We start from the raw sequence: 13,725 nt of genomic DNA on the forward strand, positions 1-13,725 counted from the left end.
GGATCACCCTTTTCGTCTGGGCTTAAGACAATATGGACTGAATCTCTCCTAGTAGCAGAGCTTTTACAAGAAAAGGCCAGGAACCATTTTGGATTTGGTGCTTCAGCAAGCCAAATTGAAAAAATAGAGATTTAAACCCCACAGTGAGAATTTTTCAATACTTCTCATTCTTCTGATTTTCTTGAAAATGAGTCTCTCCTGTTTTCAGGGTGTCTTTAACCTTCAAACTGTCCTTTCTCCAACAGCCCTACTCCTTTAGAAGATACATGTTGACTTAGAGAAATCTAATTTGTGTTTTGTTAATGTGTGCTGTCTCTACTTGCTCTATTACATTAAATGAGAAATAGAGTTACCAAAAAAATCATCTTACTTGAAATCATTCATAAGCTATCAACAAGGGAATCCATATGCCAATTTCCTTTTTGCTTTATAACCATCCACAGCACCAACTTGACCTTTACCTAAACAGGACTATAATTGCAGTTAAGATTATATAATTTACAATAACAACAAAAAATTACTTTGGAGGAACTGCTACTGGGCACAAATGTCTCACAGCCATTAAGTGTATCATCCATCTTGAGAAGAAAATTATTCTTATCCACATCGACATTTTTAACATAAACTGTAGTACTCTCTGTTGGCACCTTTTTACGTACCCATTAATCTCAATAGTAAAGCCTCAGCCTCACCCACCTAGTCTCTGAAGTTTGGATGTCACTACTGTGTACAATAAAAATTGTATATTCATGAACTCCATTTGTTTTATGTCCTTCTCTCTGTCAAAGCCTCCCAAGCAGCATATGCTTTGCTCTGTGGAGAATAAAATCAAATTTGTCTGTCTTGTCATATTGTCATCAAAGTGATAGTATCACAATTAGATTAACATTTTGTGAAGGAGCTGAAGGAAGGGAAATGAAATGGGAGCACATTATAATAAAATCCACTTAACCCTTTCAGTCACAAATCCCTTTTTCTCTAACACCCGGAGGCAAAGAAGGCAATCAGACTCTAAAATAAGTGACACTGTCAAATTATTATGATCTATGTTGGAATCAAATAGGTCAGTTACTAGGCCTGCAAGGTACATTTTCATTTGAAAGGACCATTAAGATTTTGTGACAACAACAATCTTAAGAAGTAAAACACTTCCTGGGGTTCTTTAAACTAATCAGCTTGGGATTAGGTCAGCAAAAATTGGTCAGAGTGGCTGGTGACACTATTTGACCCTTAATATATTATCATTCATTGAAGTCTTAGGCTCCAATTTAAAAAGAATCTCACATATTGTAATGGCTAGGCCCTAGGAAATTTATTGAATTAAAATTTCTGTATAGATCATTCAAATAGTATTTTTATTATTCTGATAGCTTAAAATAAAGAAAAGGAAAAAAAATACAACTATGAGATTCAAACAAAAAATTTTATGAGCCAGAAGTGAGGCATGAACTAAGAATGGGCTGAAATTGGATAATTATTTTAATGTCAGTTATTCTTCTGTTAAGTTTTTCTTCTTTTCCATTGTGTGAAGGACAAAAGAACCCATGCATGCAAGAAAGATGTTAGTTAAAATGGAAGCCACATCCAGTTTTTGCCTTTGCAGAGAAAGGACTGAACTACCTTCAGACAAGGCTGCCTTCTCTAAGGCTACCCAGAGGGACACTGCCCATAAGGGCGTTGGGGGAAAGCTTCCCAGTTTTGGGGGCTGCCATGGACCTCATGGCCTGCACTGACATTGGAGCATGGTGACCTCCTCATGATCTTTTTCCAAATAGAAGACATATTTAGAAAGTTAAGAGTAACAGGTCTTAAAGTGCAGTCATATATGAGTCAGCCCCTTACATAACCTTCCTCCATCCATTTTACCTTTAACCTTTTAACATCAGTCTTTAACAAGCAACCTAGCACTAAATCATGTATAATATGGTATTGTTTTCTAATTAATTCATATCAACTCTTCTTGCCCACCTCTCCACCATCATTTCCTACCTTTTCTCTGAAAACTCTATGGGTCACACTGACTATTTTCCCTGTCTCAACCATTGCCTCTCTCACATACCTCTGTGCCCTTACACATTCACCTCCCTCTTGTTAAGATGTCCCCCCTTTCACTGTGGTTCACATGTCTTGAAGACTAGCTCAAGTGTCACATACTTAAGAAAATCTCACATGAACCTTACCTCTGGACTTTCATGACCCCTGTTATAATTTCCTCAAAAAATTATGATGATTATTATATTTCCTCAGACTATGAGAAATCCAAAACAATAATTTACCTTCATTTCTTTATCTCCAATATATAGGTCATTGACTCATAAAAGTATTCCTTAAAAAAAAAGAAGAAAGGGAGGGAGGGAGGGAGGCAGGGAGGGAGGGAGGGAGGAGGGAAGGAAGGAAGGAGGGAAGGAAGGAAGGAAGGAAGGAAGGAAGGAAGGAAGGAAGAAGAAAAGAAAGAATTCATGATGAGTATTAAAACATTTATGAAAGATAGTGATGATCTCTAGTATGGTAGATGTTCACAGAGGAAAAGTCATATATAATGCAAATGTGTTTCAGGTTTCAACTGGGATTATTTACTCATATCAGGAGACTGTATGGTGTACCTTGATTTGAGCAACATATGTAACAAGAACTCTTATTTTATTTTTCTGAGAAGGAGTTGGACTGAATGCTGCTTCAACCAAATGGATTTGTCACTGGGGAAACAAGCAAACTCATATAATTTTGATTATTAAATCTTTGATCTCTGGAAAGAAATTTATAGTAACATGTGGATTGCTATGTGGAGTTTGGTCTTGGTTTTGAGTTCATCGTTAGCTTAAATCAGTTTATTGAATAATAATAACAATCATAATATTTTAAGTACTGAGCGTTTACTATAACTTTTCATGCATTAGCTCATTCAATACTCAGAAGAAACTTTTGGATTAGACATTATCATTATCCCCATTTTATAGACGGGGAACTGGGTTGCAATATGCCTAATGACATGCTGATTATATCTTGAGATTACATAAAGATGAAATAAAGAGTTATCTATTGGATCATAAAAGCAGGCTTTCAACAGAGCTCAGTAGACTGGAATAATGGATGAAAAATGCGATTACTATGGTATGAGGAGTCTTTGACAGAGTGTGTAAACAACAAAAAAAGAGCTTTTATTAAAGGCTTACCAAAAAATATCTCACATAATGGCACTGTTCAACAACAGGGAAAAATTCGTAAGTTTATTTACTGACTCTTCTTAAGTCCCTGTCATTGCCAAAAAGAGCCAGGTAAAATTTCAATATCACTCCTTCTTGGACATGGAACCCAATAATTTGACACCAGATGCATCAGAAATTTCTGCACACAGAATTACTGAAGCCAGTCCAAGTATTATTACAACATTTCATTACCATCTTCCAGGATAACCTGCCAATTTCACCTCTTGTCCTTCAACTTTGTCATTTATCATCCTTAATGATGCCGTTTCCCAGTCTTGGAAAGAGCAGCTGCTAGGTGCCTATAGGATACCCTTCTCGGCTAATTCTTCTCAGACGGTGTCTCCTCACTCAGAGTGCGTTAGGGAACTGAGGCAATTTACAGATATCCAAGTTCAATACCGCTTTTGTATCATCATTTAGACCATTTAGACAGGAGTCTTTGGAACTTTTAGGCACATTTTGTATGGAAAATGGTAGCAATTCTCAACTTCATTTCTCAAGTAGAAATAGCCTATAAAATAAGCAATTTAGAATAATCTGCACATGTACAACCAGGTTTTTTTAGAATATGATCCTTTTCACATATCCCTCCACACCATCTCCTGAGGCCTCTAAAACCCTTATAGCAACAAAGAAAGAAGTGAACTTATAACCCACAACTAATTTATGGGTCATGCAGGCCTGAAAGTAGTGGTCTTGGGACAGAAGTCTCCAGGGTAAGCAGTGAGACAGTAAAAACATAAAACGGCTCTCTTAGAACCACTTTCAAATCTATTTGGAGAAATGTGATAAAATAATAAATATATTACTTATATTACAAATAAAAAAACTGGTCTTTAAATTATTTTAAATTATTTTTAACATTTATTCATTTTTGAGAGTGAAAGAAACAGAACATGAACAGGGGAGGGGCAGAGAAAGAGAGGGAGACACAGGATCGGAAGCAGGTTCCAGGCTCTGAGCGGTCAGCACAGAGCCCAGTGCAGGACTCCAACTCACAGAAAGCAAGATCATGACCTGAGCTGAAATCACATGCTTAACTGACTGAGTCACCCAGGAGCCCCAATGATATAAGAAATAATATTCAGAATTTTAAAAAATCTTTCCAACTGGTTAGCTTATAGCAAAATCGCTTCAGTAAGAATCAAATGAAACTTTGAACTAAATGAATACTTGTCTTTCCATCCCTTCCCCAATATTTATCAATAGGGTTTCAAATATCTGTTGTAAGCTGTAATATCTTACATCATTTATAATATTGAAATGATATTTTTTAAATTTTTTAAACATTTATTCATTTTTGAAAGAGAGAGACACAGAGTGTGAGTGGGGAGGGTCAGAAAGAGAGGGAGACACAGAATCAGAAGCAGGCTCCAGGCTCCAAGCTATCAGCCCAGAGCCTGACTCATGGCTGGAACCCACAAACTATGAGATCATGACCTGAGCTGAAGTCAACTGCCTAGCTGACTGAGCCACCCAGGCGCTCCTGAAAATAATATTTAATTTAGATTTTATAGTAGCCATAAGATCTAAAGGAAATACATGTATATAGGTACATATTTATAGATCTAAATATACCTAAAAGATTATTTCAGTTTCTTCTTGTATTTTTTTCTTAAGTTGTAATTTTCAAAGAATTTATCCATTCTAAGTTGATTAATTTATTGACATAAAGTTGCTCATAATACTCCAATTTGACATCTGTAGAGACTACTTCTAGAAAGAATCTGTGAGGAGGTTGGCCAACTTTTTTCCTCAGTGAAACAACCATCTAACTGGTGAAAATCATTACCTTTTTAAATATTTAAAGTGTTTTGAAATTGACCTAAAAACATACAGCATATAGAAAAACATTTTCAAGAAGATCTGCTCTAGCTCGGTAAGGACAAGAGTGAAATGCATCTGAGTCAGGAGCGGCTTTTACTCTCCCTTCGCCCAGCTCTGCTCCAGTTTTCCTTAGCTTTTAGCCCATGACTTAGGTTTCACCCTAAGTGGAGCAGGGCCCTTGCTCCACCCCACAGCTCTGTGTTGCGGAAGTTCTATTCTGACGGAGCCTGGTCCAGAGCACTGGGCTCCCTTCCCTCACCTAACTTAGTACAGAATCTCCATACTAGCTTCAGCACGCCAATCAGTTCCGGGGCCTAACGGGCCCCCTTCCCCACACTCCTTATCCCAGCAGCTTGCAGGCGAGAGTCCCTGCTGAGAAGGGAAAGCCAGAAGACCAGGTGCTAGTACTTCTCTCTCTAGTGTCTAAAAAGAAGATCAGTCCAGGAGAAGCAAGCCACTTCTTCCACTCCCAGCAGTGACCCTGAGGTTCCGCCATGGAAAGAGAGGTTGTCCATGAAGACGGCAGCTCCAGAGCTCCACCTGAGAGGACTGACTTTATCTGAAATAGAAGGGAGGGAACTCCAGGCCCACGGGTATTGTCAAAGATCATGGAGATCTCAGTGGAGAGCACTTAAGAGGAGTCTGCTAGCTCAGCAGAATAAGCAAAATCACAGCGCAGACAGAAATTTGGAAGACAAATAGCCCAAAGAGCCCTCCTGTGATCACAGTCAACTCTGTTTTCTAGAAGCCTGTGTGCATGTGCCAGGCTGCATCCATCTCAGGAGAGAACATAGGGCAGGCTTGAAAAGCCTACCCCAAACCACATAAAACGCATTAGCAAAGGGCAGAAGCCTTACCAGCTCAAGAGACTTTGTATAACTTCTGACCCACCTACGTTAACCTGGAACATCAGAAATTCAGGCGTAAGTCACACTCCTTCCCGGTGGCTGGAGGGTTGTATGTGTGCCCAAGGCTGTCCTCTCTCAGGAGTGACCAGAAAGAACACCTTTGAGCTATTAGCTTCTGGCTGAAAGCAGAGCACAGTCATGAACTCCCTGGATTGTGAAAGCAGCCTCCTAGATGCAAGCATCCAACGGTCAAAGGCAAAAACGTAACGGGCTAAGGGGACATAAACATAAACTTTGCTGACCTGCGATGACCTCTACAGAGCTAAAAAATAAAACAAAGGGAAAAACAGTCCGAGTAAGGACATCATAAGGATTGGACTCTGTAGGGAAAAATAGACTTCACACTATCCCAACCATCACTAATCAAATAAAAAAAGTCAAAAAAATGGTAATCAGCCCCAGAAGGATAGAATCAGTATCCAGAATTTCTATAACGTATTGTATCAAATGTTCAGTTTCAACAACAAAAAAAGTGAGACATGCGAAGAAACAGGGATGTAGGACTCACATCAACATTGGCTTAATGATTGTAACAAATATACCTTACAAACGTTCTGTTAGTAATAGAGGAGACTCACTGTGCTGTCTTTGCAATTTTTCTAAAATCTTAAACTGTTCTAAAGTAAAGTTTTCTAAAAAACAAAAAGAAATAGAATTATAGAATTGAAAAGTACCCTAACCTAAATAAAAAAATTCAGTGGAGGGGCTCAGCAGTAGATTTGAGTTGGTAGAAAAAAGGATCAATGAGCTTACAGATCAGTAATGCTTATACAGTCTGAAGAACAGAAACAAAGAGTAGCAAGAAAGGAATCGAACTGAAATAGAATTTGTGGCATACCGTTAAGTGCACAAACACATATGTAATAGAAATGCCAGAAAGTGAGAAGGGAAAAAAGAGACACAAAAAACAGCTTAAAAAATAGTTGAAAACTTCCTCAATTTGATGAAAAACCCTAATCTCCATCGTCAAGAACCTTATCAAGTTCCTGCTTGGATAAACAAACACAAACATCTACATGTGGATACTTCATAGCCAACACGTTGGCAGAAAAAGACAGAGACAATCTTAAAAGCAGCAAGGGAAAAGTGACTGATCATACAAAGAAACTGCATTAAGATTAACGGTTGACTTCTCATCAGAAACAATAGCAACCAGAAGGGAGGGGGACAACATTTTCAAAATGTTGAAAAGAGGGGCGCCTGAGTGGCTCAGTCAGTTAAGCTTGCGACTTTGCCTCAGGTCATGATCTCACAGCTCATGAGTTCAAGCCCCGCATCGCGCTCTGCACACACAGCACAGAGACTGCTTCGGAATCTGGCTACCTCTCTCTCTGCCTGTCTCCTGCTCACACTTTCTTTCTTTCTCAAAAATATAAACATTTTTTTTTAATGTTGAAAGAAAAACCCATCAACCTAGAAACTATGTCCAGCAAAACTAACCTTCAAAAGGTGAAATAAAGACGTTCCCAGAAAACAAAAACTGGAAGACTTCATTTATAGGACACCTTCCATAAAAGAAATACTGCAGGAAATTGTTCAGACTGAAAAGAAGTGAGGCCAGAGAATAGTTCAAATCCACATGAAAAAGAAACAACAAAAAATGCCAGTAAAGATAATTATGTAGGTAATGATAGAGAACAGTATAATTGCATTTTTACCTTTTTTATTCACTTAACTTATTAAGCCTATATACTTGTGATCTCCTTCATTCTCCCAGCATGTTTAAAAGATAGATTATATAAAACAATAGTGATAACAATATATTGTTGGGTTTGTAACATATGTATGTTATATATAAAAATATTTAGCATACATAAGCAATTATATTATATATTGTATATGTTAATAGTAATGTATATATTACACATATATATGCAACAGTTTAAAAATCACACACACACACACACACACACACACACACACACACAAAGGAAAGTGGAATCCCCTCTTTCACTCATTCATGTTCTATTTTCTGTTTCCTTGAAGAGTCTTGTGAGAAGTCTATTACTCTTTATAAGTAGGTAACTTTTTACCGTCGATTTTCTCCTTGTCTTCAATTTCATTGATTTGCATTCTTATCTTTATTTTCTTTTTTCTGCTTTGTATTTTAACTGAACTTCTTTTCCTGGATTCTTCAAGTGAAAGCTTAGATAATTAACTGATTTTATAACTTTTCTCAGATCTAATATAAGCAGTTTTTTTAAAAACATTGTAATGTTATTTATTTTTGAGAGAGACAGACAGAGAGCATATCCATGGGAGGGGCAGAAAGAAAGGGAGACACAGAATCCAAAGCAGGATCCAGGCTCTGAGCTGTCAGCACAAAGTCCAACATGGGGCTCGAAATCACAAACTGTGAGATCATGACCTGAGCCAAAGTCAGACACTTAACCAACTGAGCCACCCAGGCGCCCCTAATATAAGCAGTTTAAAGTAATGCATTTCCTCTAAGCATTTCTTAACTGGTCCCATAAATTTTGATATATTGTGGTTTTATTTTCATTCAGTAAGATATTTTTTAATATGATTTAATGTGATTTCCTCTTTCATCTATTCATTATTTAGAACTGCTGTGTGTTAGGGGCACATGGGTGGCTTAGTCGGTCAAACTCTCAACTTTAGCTCAGGTCATAACCTCATGACTCATGAGTTCGAGCCCCACATCAGGCTCTGTGCTGTCAGCACGAAGCCCACTTCCGATTCTCTGTCCCCATCTTTCACTGCCCTTCCTCACACACACTCAATCTCTCTCTCTTTCAAAAATAAATAAACATTTAAAAAAAAGAACTGTTGTGCATCAGTCAGTGAAAGGACTAGTATGGTGAAAGCTACTTCACCATTATATGAACCTGAGACTTCTATAGTTATCTTAAACTTTATTTTAACATAAAAATTGAAAGACATTTTACAATTTCATATGTTGAAACCAGAATAAAGTCTTATGGCATCATTTAAATGACCTAAAGAAGATATTTCATGTTGAACATAGGCCCTAAAAGGTCATGGCATCCTCTTGACTGGATGAATTTGGTCAGAGTGAATGAACTTTGGAGTGACATAGACCTAGATTGAAATCATAACTCTAAAATTCACTAGCTGTGTGAACTTAAATAAGTTCACATCTCATAGCATCTGTATCCTAACCTTCAAAACAGAGATAATACTTACCAATTAGAACTCTGTAACTTAAATGAACAAATCCACGTGAAGCAGCCATCAGAGTTATCTGATGCATGGTGTGTGCGCCCTTCTTCACCATGCACGTGGTAAGCAATAGCAAAACAACAGCTAACTCCTCAGAAAAAGAAGCTCTGAAGAGCCTTCAGACAATTTGTTAAACACCATGAATGCTAACCCCATCTACTTCAACTTTCTCCTTTCACTGGTGAGAAAACAGATTCACAAATTCACTTTCAGTGACTTAACTTTAATGTAGGAATGTCCATCCCTGAGTTCCCAAGGCCAAGTACAGTGGATCATAGTATGTTTGGGATAAGCATTTATTAAATAACAGAATGAATGAGTGTGTGGATATATGAATTGCCGTGGATCACATTTACCATGTTTAAAAGACTCTAAAATGCCATGCACAGGATGCCTGGGTGGCTCAGTCGATTAAGCATGGGACTCTTGGTTACAGCTCAGGTCATGATCTCACAGTTTCATGGGTTCAAGCCCTGCATTGGGCTCTGTGTTGGCAGTGCAGAGCTCACTTGGGATTCTCTGTTTCCCTTTCTCTCGTTCTATCACTCTCAAAAGAGATAAATAAAATTTTAAAAATGTTTTTAAATGCCATCCACTATAAGATACACCATTCTTTTATGTGTCTTTGATAAAGAAGAAACACCATCAATTAAACTATATATACATCCTGATTTCACAGATATTAAAATTTGACCAAATATATCTTTTGTAATCTATGAAATAAAGTATAAATCAGTGACAGACAGAAATCCAGGTCTCTTGATTCTCAGCCTTTTTTCTTTTATCTTTTTGCAATACAAAACTGTCTTGGTCATTCAGTAAAGATATTTCAAACCCCATCCCTTTAAGCATTCCTGTAAGTAAAGATTTTTCTGTTTAAATGAAACTACTCTTAACTTCAAACCCTTGATGAGGTCCTACCTGGAGATACTTCTTTTCAAGTGATTTCCAAACCAAAAGAAGGAAAACAAACTTTAAAACTTTGTAGATGTGGAACAAAAGACAGGCACTTATGAGAACAGAACGAATTTGGAGGATGCAATCAGGAGGTGGGTGGTGACAGCCGGTAGACGGAAGTTAGGAATCTACAAGGAACATTATCTGCCAACTTTTTTGTCCTGGTCATCCCTGCTTATTGTAACCTTTGCTTACTGCAAATCCTAAAGGTAGGGGAAATTTTTCTTTTCCTTTTTTTTTTTTTTCCTCTTGGTCTTTCTTGTGGAAAACCTGAAACATACAAAAATGGAAATAATAATATAATAAACTCTTAAGTACGTATTACTCCATCTCAATGATTATCACCTCATGGCCCACTGAGTTTCATCTATAGCCATGCCCTACCCCTCTGCTCTTTTGAAGCAAATCTGAGATGTTACATCACTTCATCTGTAAATATTTCAGTATGTCCCTCTGGGGGAAAATGATTCAATATCCTAGAGCAATTTGCTCTGAAATCAGAATCTCTTCTTTTCTTGTTATTGATTATTATGTTCAGCCATTTTCTTTTAAAGGTTATTTATTTTTATTTTTGAAAGAGATGAGACAGCATGAGCAAGAAAGGGACAGAGTGAGAATCCCTGGCAGGCTCCACGCTGTCAGTACAGAGCCCGATGAGGGGCTCAAATTCACAAAACCATGAGATCGTGACTTGAGCTGAAACCAAGGGTTGGATTCTTAACCGACTGAGCTACCCAGGCACCCCTGTGTCAGCCTTTTTCTTAACTATAGTCTAAAAATATATCCATAGTTTTATGGATACATGAAGAAGCATTTGCAACTGCAATCATTACAAAAGGCTACAGACTAACTTGAAAATAATGGTAACCAGAGAAGTCAAAGTAATGTAAAAAAAAACATTGAGTGGAAAAAATTCTATGTGTACATACGCAAGTCGAATTGTATTCATTCATTCAATCTAAAATCAGCTTTTATATAACAATCAAAAACATCAGGAACAGCACTAGGTAGTAAGTGGACAATCAAATGTAAATCACATGTAATTAAATCTCAGTCATTGCCTGAGAAGCTCTTCTCATTAGGGGAGCCAGACATGTGGACAGAGGACAAATGTTCCAGGATGTGTGTTCCCAGAACACAAGAGGAAAGAGCAAGAGTACACATCGCTCCCAAAATTCTATTGAAACAGAGAGGGGAAAAATTAAATTCTGCATTCCCAGGAACTGGAGCAGAGAATCCCTAAAATTGAGAAAGGGTACAGGCAGGGGACAATATTCTAGATGCCTCTTGGAAGATGAGTAAGCATTGGTCAAACGGACAAGATGGAAAGTCCAAGTATGGTTTTCAGTTTAAAGTCTGCAAATAAAAGCATGAAAAGTAGAGCATCTGTCTTGTGATACATACTTGACAATTTTTCCTTAGTTTTTACGCTCTTGCTATTTGTTGGTATTCCTTCCTCTTCCTAGAAAATGTTAAAGTACTTTGGAAAAGCTCCCTGCACGTTATCTACTAAGTGTTCAGAGTGTCACTATTTTTCTGTGCTCCCACTGGGTCCTTGGACGCACTGACCTTCTTATAAAATAAGATTGCCAAGATGGTCTAATATCTACTGTCATCACATGGCCCCTCTTGCTTGCATCTCAGTCTCTAGAATCTTGTCTCTGGTATAAACCACTAACTCGATTTGCACCTGAAGTGTTCAAGGACATGCTGTTGACACAGTGGTGTCTAGAAGCCAGATAGACGGCTTCAGGCCAGAGAGCTGTTGTGGAAAACTGTCCACATCTACCTAAATTAGAACTGACAACCAGCCCTGGATTTATATTGTAAGATTCTTCAGTTTGGAACGTCAGAAACTAGCTGGAAAAAGCAAGAGTGCAAACTGAGTTCTTCTGTTTCCTCGTTTTGCTTTGGGGCACCTCCTTGGTAAAAATGTCTCTTTATTTTAAAGGAAAATATTTTTGATGTTCAAATGATTAATCAAAAGGAATTATTCCATTGTACTGTCCAAAGTGACCTGAACGTAGCCCATGGTTAGTGTTGGTGCTGAAGAGAGAGGAGGGCGCAAAGACTCTGAAGTGTGTTACCCTCCCACTAATGTGGCTATAGCTTTTGCTAGAGAGGATTTATGTTGTGAGAAAAGTTGGCTATCACTAATATGTAGGACACATTTTTAAAATTCTTATCTCTTACTTGATGCTGATGGTTGGCCATTTTAGCAATGGTATTATGACTAATGACAGATCTATAGTCTCCAACGTAAGGTGTCTGCATCCAGATGCTTTGTCAGAATCCTTTGGATGTGGCGAGTAATAATAATGCAAGTTTTATTTATATTTATTTGATGTACAAATTGTAGAAAGGCAATGAAGCTCTACCGATTTTTAATGTAAGGATTGATGCTGCCTCCACGTTTGGTCCTTATGTGGCATATAAAGCCCAGGGCAGTCTGAGAAGGATGGGAGAGCCATAAATTCGAAGAGTTGACAGTGTAGCCCCTAATCTCCACTTGCCAGTTGCGGTATGTTGCAGTTTGCTCACTATGGGATGTTATCAGTGTGGTTAATTTTCTAAAACTCAGTCCTTTTAGTAACACAAATAAGATGAAGCACTTTATACATTTTATATTGTACGAAACCCAACACACTGAAGATCATAAAGTATGAAAGGCATCCTGCCTCTCTTGACTCCAACCTTCAGTGCATGTCTCAGAGTTGATCAGATGTCCCCACTTGTTATGGATCTTTCCAGAGACATGCTATGTACATGCAGGAAGAGAGCACAGCTTAACTCCATCACCACCACCTTTTTACAGAAGTGCCAGCAGCCCACATTATATTTTGAACCTTAAGTTTTTTCACTGGCTCTTCCATAAAGACAAGTCCCTATCAGCACATAGAGTTTTCATGCTCTTTTTTATGGCTGCACAGTATTTCTTTTTATAGCTATACCATGATTGATTTATCAGTCCCCAAAGAATAGATATTTATGTTGTTTCACTGTCTTGCTATCACAGATAACGCTGCATTGCATTTTACGTGCCATTTTAAACGCCACGCTGGTATAGTAGCTGTTAGATGAATTCTTAAGAGGTTGAGTATCTGGATCAAAAAGTGTGTGCATTTGCAATTTTGAAAGCTACTGCCAAATTAACTTCATAAATGTTGTACCAATTTACACTCCCACCAGCAATATATGAGCATGTCTGTTCCCCATCGTCCTGCCAACAATAAATATCTTTGCATAATTGGAGTTTGGGATTGAAAAATGAGTATCATGATTTAGTAAGATGAGCCAAGAATGAACTTCTTCCATTTGGATTCGAAGGCACCCCTTTTCCAGCATTAACATTCCTTAAAACTCTGTGCTTAAAATAAAGACCTTGAAACCACACCTTCAAAGACTACATTACAAAATATTTATCAAAAATTTTTAAAACTGATGAAGCCTATTCAATCCCAGTTTATATTATACTGTTCTTTTCATATCATTGACAAATAAAATGAGATAAAATTATATTTAAATATTGTTGATTTCATCTTTAGCTTAACCCTTTTAAAATTCTATTTTACATTGGTTTTATATGCATACACACACTACATATATGCTTTATGATAAACATA

This window comes from Suricata suricatta, chromosome 3 (assembly GCF_006229205.1).
Source record: "Suricata suricatta isolate VVHF042 chromosome 3, meerkat_22Aug2017_6uvM2_HiC, whole genome shotgun sequence".
NCBI classification, from domain to species: Eukaryota; Metazoa; Chordata; class Mammalia; order Carnivora; family Herpestidae; genus Suricata; species Suricata suricatta.